Genomic DNA, 5,000 nt, shown 5'->3' on the forward strand with positions numbered 1-5,000 from the left:
CGGCCATACCACCCTGAAAGCACCTGATCTCGTCCGATCTCAGAAGTTAAGCAGGGTCGGGCCTGGTTAGTACCTGGATGGGAGACCGCCTGGGAATACCAGGTGCTGTAGGCTTTTTTTTTCAGAGTGGTTTGCTTGCTTGTACTGAAGCTGAGCGAAGAAAGCTAAGAGGCCCAAAACCAGTGCTCCTAGAGCCTACGGCCATACCACCCTGAAAGCACCTGATCTCGTCCGATCTCAGAAGTTAAGCAGGGTCGGGCCTGGTTAGTACCTGGATGGGAGACCGCCTGGGAATACCAGGTGCTGTAGGCTTTTTTTTTTCAGAGTGGTTTGCTTGCTTGTACTGAAGCTGAGCGAAGAAAGCTAAGAGGCCCAAAACCAGTGCTCCTAGAGCCTACGGCCATACCACCCTGAAAGCACCTGATCTCGTCCGATCTCAGAAGTTAAGCAGGGTCGGGCCTGGTTAGTACCTGGATGGGAGACCGCCTGGGAATACCAGGTGCTGTAGGCTTTTTTTTTTCAGAGTGGTTTGCTTGCTTGTACTGAAGCTGAGCGAAGAAAGCTAAGAGGCCCAAAACCAGTGCTCCTAGAGCCTACGGCCATACCACCCTGAAAGCACCTGATCTCGTCCGATCTCAGAAGTTAAGCAGGGTCGGGCCTGGTTAGTACCTGGATGGGAGACCGCCTGGGAATACCAGGTGCTGTAGGCTTTTTTTTTTCAGAGTGGTTTGCTTGCTTGTACTGAAGCTGAGCGAAGAAAGCTAAGAGGCCCAAAACCAGTGCTCCTAGAGCCTACGGCCATACCACCCTGAAAGCACCTGATCTCGTCCGATCTCAGAAGTTAAGCAGGGTCGGGCCTGGTTAGTACCTGGATGGGAGACCGCCTGGGAATACCAGGTGCTGTAGGCTTTTTTTTTTCAGAGTGGTTTGCTTGCTTGTACTGAAGCTGAGCGAAGAAAGCTAAGAGGCCCAAAACCAGTGCTCCTAGAGCCTACGGCCATACCACCCTGAAAGCACCTGATCTCGTCCGATCTCAGAAGTTAAGCAGGGTCGGGCCTGGTTAGTACCTGGATGGGAGACCGCCTGGGAATACCAGGTGCTGTAGGCTTTTTTTTTTCAGAGTGGTTTGCTTGCTTGTACTGAAGCTGAGCGAAGAAAGCTAAGAGGCCCAAAACCAGTGCTCCTAGAGCCTACGGCCATACCACCCTGAAAGCACCTGATCTTGTCCGATCTCAGAAGTTAAGCAGGGTCAGGCCTGGTTAGTACCTGGATGGGAGACCGCCTGGGAATACCAGGTGCTGTAGGCTTTTTTTTTTCAGAGTGGTTTGCTTGCTTGTACTGAAGCTGAGCGAAGAAAGCTAAGAGGCCCAAAACCAGTGCTCCTAGAGCCTACGGACATACCACCCTGAAAGCACCTGATCTCGTCCGATCTCAGAAGTTAAGCAGGGTCGGGCCTGGTTAGTACCTGGATGGGAGACCGCCTGGGAATACCAGGTGCTGTAGGCTTTTTTTTTTCAGAGTGGTTTGCTTGCTTGTACTGAAGCTGAGCGAAGAAAGCTAAGAGGCCCAAAACCAGTGCTCCTAGAGCCTACGGCCATACCACCCTGAAAGCACCTGATCTCGTCCGATCTCAGAAGTTAAGCAGGGTCGGGCCTGTTAGTACCTGGATGGGAGACCGCCTGGGAATACCAGGTGCTGTAGGCTTTTTTTTTTCAGAGTGGTTTGCTTGCTTGTACTGAAGCTGAGCGAAGAAAGCTAAGAGGCCCAAAACCAGTGCTCCTAGAGCCTACGGCCATACCACCCTGAAAGCACCTGATCTCGTCCGATCTCAGAAGTTAAGCAGGGTCGGGCCTGGTTAGTACCTGGATGGGAGACCGCCTGGGAATACCAGGTGCTGTAGGCTTTTTTTTTTCAGAGTGGTTTGCTTGCTTGTACTGAAGCTGAGCGAAGAAAGCTAAGAGGCCCAAAACCAGTGCTCCTAGAGCCTACGGCCATACCACCCTGAAAGCACCTGATCTCGTCCGATCTCAGAAGTTAAGCAGGGTCGGGCCTGGTTAGTACCTGGATGGGAGACCGCCTGGGAATACCAGGTGCTGTAGGCTTTTTTTTTTCAGAGTGGTTTGCTTGCTTGTACTGAAGCTGAGCGAAGAAAGCTAAGAGGCCCAAAACCAGTGCTCCTAGAGCCTACGGCCATACCACCCTGAAAGCACCTGATCTCTTCCGATCTCAGCAGTTAAGCAGGGTCGGGCCTGGTTAGTACCTGGATGGGAGACCGCCTGGGAATACCAGGTGCTGTAGGCTTTTTTTTTTCAGAGTGGTTTGCTTGCTTGTACTGAAGCTGAGCGAAGAAAGCTAAGAGGCCCAAAACCAGTGCTCCTAGAGCCTACGGCCATACCACCCTGAAAGCACCTGATCTCGTCCGATCTCAGAAGTTAAGCAGGGTCGGGCCTGGTTAGTACCTGGATGGGAGACCGCCTGGGAATACCAGGTGCTGTAGGCTTTTTTTTTTCAGAGTGGTTTGCTTGCTTGTACTGAAGCTGAGCGAAGAAAGCTAAGAGGCCCAAAACCAGTGCTCCTAGAGCCTACGGCCGTACCACCCTGAAAGCACCTGATCTCGTCCGATCTCAGCAGTTAAGCAGGGTCGGGCCTGGTTAGTACCTCGATGGGAGACCGCCTGGGAATACCAGGTGCTGTAGGCTTTTTTTTTTCAGAGTGGTTTGCTTGCTTGTACTGAAGCTGAGCGAAGAAAGCTAAGAGGCCCAAAACCAGTGCTCCTAGAGCCTACGGCCATACCACCCTGAAAGCACCTGATCTCGTCCGATCTCAGCAGTTAAGCAGGGTCGGGCCTGGTTAGTACCTGGATGGGAGACCGCCTGGGAATACCAGGTGCTGTAGGCTTTTTTTTTTCAGAGTGGTTTGCTTGCTTGTACTGAAGCTGAGCGAAGAAAGCTAAGAGGCCCAAAACCAGTGCTCCTAGAGCCTACGGCCATACCACCCTGAAAGCACCTGATCTCGTCCGATCTCAGAAGTTAAGCAGGGTCGGGCCTGGTTAGTACCTGGATGGGAGACCGCCTGGGAATACCAGGTGCTGTAGGCTTTTTTTTTTCAGAGTGGTTTGCTTGCTTGTACTGAAGCTGAGCGAAGAAAGCTAAGAGGCCCAAAACCAGTGCTCCTAGAGCCTATGGCCATACCACCCTGAAAGCACCTGATCTCGTCCGATCTCAGAAGTTAAGCAGGGTCGGGCCTGGTTAGTACCTGGATGGGAGACCGCCTGGGAATACCAGGTGCTGTAGGCTTTTTTTTTTCAGAGTGGTTTGCTTGCTTGTACTGAAGCTGAGCGAAGAAAGCTAAGAGGCCCAAAACCAGTGCTCCTAGAGCCTACGGCCATACCACCCTGAAAGCACCTGATCTCGTCCGATCTCAGCAGTTAAGCAGGGTCGGGCCTGGTTAGTACCTGGACGGGAGACCGCCTGGGAATACCAGGTGCTGTAGGCTTTTTTTTTTCAGAGTGGTTTGCTTGCTTGTACTGAAGCTGAGCGAAGAAAGCTAAGAGGCCCAAAACCAGTGCTCCTAGAGCCTACGGCCATACCACCCTGAAAGCACCTGATCTCGTCCGATCTCAGAAGTTAAGCAGGGTCGGGCCTGGTTAGTACCTGGATGGGAGACCGCCTGGGAATACCAGGTGCTGTAGGCTTTTTTTTTTCAGAGTGGTTTGCTTGCTTGTACTGAAGCTGAGCGAAGAAAGCTAAGAGGCCCAAAACCAGTGCTCCTAGAGCCTACGGCCATACCACCCTGAAAGCACCTGATCTCGTCCGATCTCAGCAGTTAAGCAGGGTCGGGCCTGGTTAGTACCTGGATGGGAGACCGCCTGGGAATACCAGGTGCTGTAGGCTTTTTTTTTTCAGAGTGGTTTGCTTGCTTGTACTGAAGCTGAGCGAAGAAAGCTAAGAGGCCCAAAACCAGTGCTCCTAGAGCCTACAGCCATACCACCCTGAAAGCACCTGATCTCGTCCGATCTCAGCAGTTAAGCAGGGTCGGGCCTGGTTAGTACCTGGATGGGAGACCGCCTGGGAATACCAGGTGCTGTAGGCTTTTTTTTTTCAGAGTGGTTTGCTTGCTTGTACTGAAGCTGAGCGAAGAAAGCTAAGAGGCCCAAAACCAGTGCTCCTAGAGCCTACGGCCATACCACCCTGAAAGCACCTGATCTCGTCCGATCTCAGCAGTTAAGCAGGGTCGGGCCTGGTTAGTACCTGGATGGGAGACCGCCTGGGAATACCAGGTGCTGTAGGCTTTTTTTTTTCAGAGTGGTTTGCTTGCTTGTACTGAAGCTGAGCGAAGAAAGCTAAGAGGCCCAAAACCAGTGCTCCTAGAGCCTACGGCCATACCACCCTGAAAGCACCTGATCTCGTCCGATCTCAGAAGTTAAGCAGGGTCGGGCCTGGTTAGTACCTGGATGGGAGACCGCCTGGGAATACCAGGTGCTGTAGGCTTTTTTTTTTCAGAGTGGTTTGCTTGCTTGTACTGAAGCTGAGCGAAGAAAGCTAAGAGGCCCAAAACCAGTGCTCCTAGAGCCTACGGCCATACCACCCTGAAAGCACCTGATCTCGTCCGATCTCAGAAGTTAAGCAGGGTCGGGCCTGGTTAGTACCTGGATGGGAGACCGCCTGGGAATACCAGGTGCTGTAGGCTTTTTTTTTTCAGAGTGGTTTGCTTGCTTGTACTGAAGCTGAGCGAAGAAAGCTAAGAGGCCCAAAACCAGTGCTCCTAGAGCCTACGGCCATACCACCCTGAAAGCACCTGATCTCGTCCGATCTCAGAAGTTAAGCAGGGTCGGGCCTGGTTAGTACCTGGATGGGAGACCGCCTGGGAATACCAGGTGCTGTAGGCTTTTTTTTTTCAGAGTGGTTTGCTTGCTTGTACTGAAGCTGAGCGAAGAAAGCTAAGAGGCCCAAAACCAGTGCTCCTAGAGCCTACGGCCATACCACCCTGAAAGCACCTGA

The 5,000-nt window shown here is 52.4% G+C and overlaps 26 non-coding genes across 26 annotated transcripts in view; all 26 read left to right on the plus strand.

The window, feature by feature from the left end:
• The window catches only part of LOC147668436 (5S ribosomal RNA), a 119-nt gene extending 5 nt beyond the window's left edge, over positions 1-114 (plus strand). Inside the window, exon 1 of the ribosomal RNA XR_015303867.1 lies at positions 1-114. This exon is cut by the window's left edge and continues 5 nt beyond it. This is a non-coding gene — a ribosomal RNA (5S ribosomal RNA).
• A 79-nt stretch (positions 115-193) lies between these two features.
• LOC147668437 (5S ribosomal RNA) lies at positions 194-312 on the plus strand. Its single transcript, XR_015303878.1, has one exon. It is a non-coding gene; the product is annotated as a 5S ribosomal RNA (ribosomal RNA).
• An 80-nt stretch (positions 313-392) lies between these two features.
• LOC147668438 (5S ribosomal RNA) lies at positions 393-511 on the plus strand. The gene has a single exon (XR_015303889.1). It is a non-coding gene; the product is annotated as a 5S ribosomal RNA (ribosomal RNA).
• An 80-nt stretch (positions 512-591) lies between these two features.
• On the plus strand, positions 592-710 carry LOC147668439 (5S ribosomal RNA). The gene has a single exon (XR_015303900.1). It is a non-coding gene; the product is annotated as a 5S ribosomal RNA (ribosomal RNA).
• An 80-nt stretch (positions 711-790) lies between these two features.
• LOC147668440 (5S ribosomal RNA) lies at positions 791-909 on the plus strand. Its single transcript, XR_015303911.1, has one exon. It is a non-coding gene; the product is annotated as a 5S ribosomal RNA (ribosomal RNA).
• An 80-nt stretch (positions 910-989) lies between these two features.
• On the plus strand, positions 990-1,108 carry LOC147668441 (5S ribosomal RNA). The gene has a single exon (XR_015303922.1). It is a non-coding gene; the product is annotated as a 5S ribosomal RNA (ribosomal RNA).
• Positions 1,109-1,188: 80 nt separating this feature from the next.
• LOC147668442 (5S ribosomal RNA) lies at positions 1,189-1,307 on the plus strand. The gene has a single exon (XR_015304037.1). It is a non-coding gene; the product is annotated as a 5S ribosomal RNA (ribosomal RNA).
• An 80-nt stretch (positions 1,308-1,387) lies between these two features.
• On the plus strand, positions 1,388-1,506 carry LOC147668443 (5S ribosomal RNA). The gene has a single exon (XR_015304021.1). It is a non-coding gene; the product is annotated as a 5S ribosomal RNA (ribosomal RNA).
• Positions 1,507-1,586: 80 nt separating this feature from the next.
• On the plus strand, positions 1,587-1,704 carry LOC147668444 (5S ribosomal RNA). The gene has a single exon (XR_015304035.1). It is a non-coding gene; the product is annotated as a 5S ribosomal RNA (ribosomal RNA).
• Positions 1,705-1,784: 80 nt separating this feature from the next.
• On the plus strand, positions 1,785-1,903 carry LOC147668445 (5S ribosomal RNA). The gene has a single exon (XR_015303933.1). It is a non-coding gene; the product is annotated as a 5S ribosomal RNA (ribosomal RNA).
• An 80-nt stretch (positions 1,904-1,983) lies between these two features.
• On the plus strand, positions 1,984-2,102 carry LOC147668446 (5S ribosomal RNA). Its single transcript, XR_015303944.1, has one exon. It is a non-coding gene; the product is annotated as a 5S ribosomal RNA (ribosomal RNA).
• An 80-nt stretch (positions 2,103-2,182) lies between these two features.
• Positions 2,183-2,301, plus strand: LOC147668447 (5S ribosomal RNA). The gene has a single exon (XR_015304004.1). It is a non-coding gene; the product is annotated as a 5S ribosomal RNA (ribosomal RNA).
• An 80-nt stretch (positions 2,302-2,381) lies between these two features.
• On the plus strand, positions 2,382-2,500 carry LOC147668448 (5S ribosomal RNA). The gene has a single exon (XR_015303955.1). It is a non-coding gene; the product is annotated as a 5S ribosomal RNA (ribosomal RNA).
• An 80-nt stretch (positions 2,501-2,580) lies between these two features.
• On the plus strand, positions 2,581-2,699 carry LOC147668449 (5S ribosomal RNA). Its single transcript, XR_015304028.1, has one exon. It is a non-coding gene; the product is annotated as a 5S ribosomal RNA (ribosomal RNA).
• Positions 2,700-2,779: 80 nt separating this feature from the next.
• On the plus strand, positions 2,780-2,898 carry LOC147668450 (5S ribosomal RNA). The gene has a single exon (XR_015303952.1). It is a non-coding gene; the product is annotated as a 5S ribosomal RNA (ribosomal RNA).
• An 80-nt stretch (positions 2,899-2,978) lies between these two features.
• On the plus strand, positions 2,979-3,097 carry LOC147668451 (5S ribosomal RNA). Its single transcript, XR_015303967.1, has one exon. It is a non-coding gene; the product is annotated as a 5S ribosomal RNA (ribosomal RNA).
• An 80-nt stretch (positions 3,098-3,177) lies between these two features.
• Positions 3,178-3,296, plus strand: LOC147668452 (5S ribosomal RNA). The gene has a single exon (XR_015303941.1). It is a non-coding gene; the product is annotated as a 5S ribosomal RNA (ribosomal RNA).
• An 80-nt stretch (positions 3,297-3,376) lies between these two features.
• Positions 3,377-3,495, plus strand: LOC147668453 (5S ribosomal RNA). Its single transcript, XR_015304017.1, has one exon. It is a non-coding gene; the product is annotated as a 5S ribosomal RNA (ribosomal RNA).
• Positions 3,496-3,575: 80 nt separating this feature from the next.
• Positions 3,576-3,694, plus strand: LOC147668454 (5S ribosomal RNA). Its single transcript, XR_015303978.1, has one exon. It is a non-coding gene; the product is annotated as a 5S ribosomal RNA (ribosomal RNA).
• An 80-nt stretch (positions 3,695-3,774) lies between these two features.
• On the plus strand, positions 3,775-3,893 carry LOC147668455 (5S ribosomal RNA). Its single transcript, XR_015303953.1, has one exon. It is a non-coding gene; the product is annotated as a 5S ribosomal RNA (ribosomal RNA).
• Positions 3,894-3,973: 80 nt separating this feature from the next.
• Positions 3,974-4,092, plus strand: LOC147668456 (5S ribosomal RNA). Its single transcript, XR_015303997.1, has one exon. It is a non-coding gene; the product is annotated as a 5S ribosomal RNA (ribosomal RNA).
• Positions 4,093-4,172: 80 nt separating this feature from the next.
• LOC147668457 (5S ribosomal RNA) lies at positions 4,173-4,291 on the plus strand. Its single transcript, XR_015303954.1, has one exon. It is a non-coding gene; the product is annotated as a 5S ribosomal RNA (ribosomal RNA).
• Positions 4,292-4,371: 80 nt separating this feature from the next.
• On the plus strand, positions 4,372-4,490 carry LOC147668458 (5S ribosomal RNA). The gene has a single exon (XR_015303989.1). It is a non-coding gene; the product is annotated as a 5S ribosomal RNA (ribosomal RNA).
• An 80-nt stretch (positions 4,491-4,570) lies between these two features.
• LOC147668459 (5S ribosomal RNA) lies at positions 4,571-4,689 on the plus strand. Its single transcript, XR_015304000.1, has one exon. It is a non-coding gene; the product is annotated as a 5S ribosomal RNA (ribosomal RNA).
• An 80-nt stretch (positions 4,690-4,769) lies between these two features.
• On the plus strand, positions 4,770-4,888 carry LOC147668460 (5S ribosomal RNA). The gene has a single exon (XR_015304011.1). It is a non-coding gene; the product is annotated as a 5S ribosomal RNA (ribosomal RNA).
• Positions 4,889-4,968: 80 nt separating this feature from the next.
• The window catches only part of LOC147668461 (5S ribosomal RNA), a 119-nt gene continuing 87 nt past the window's right edge, over positions 4,969-5,000 (plus strand). Inside the window, exon 1 of the ribosomal RNA XR_015304022.1 lies at positions 4,969-5,000. This exon is cut by the window's right edge and continues 87 nt beyond it. This is a non-coding gene — a ribosomal RNA (5S ribosomal RNA).

This window comes from Lissotriton vulgaris, unplaced genomic scaffold (genome assembly GCF_964263255.1).
Source record: "Lissotriton vulgaris unplaced genomic scaffold, aLisVul1.2 SCAFFOLD_7564, whole genome shotgun sequence".
In the NCBI taxonomy this organism is placed as follows: Eukaryota; Metazoa; Chordata; class Amphibia; order Caudata; family Salamandridae; genus Lissotriton; species Lissotriton vulgaris.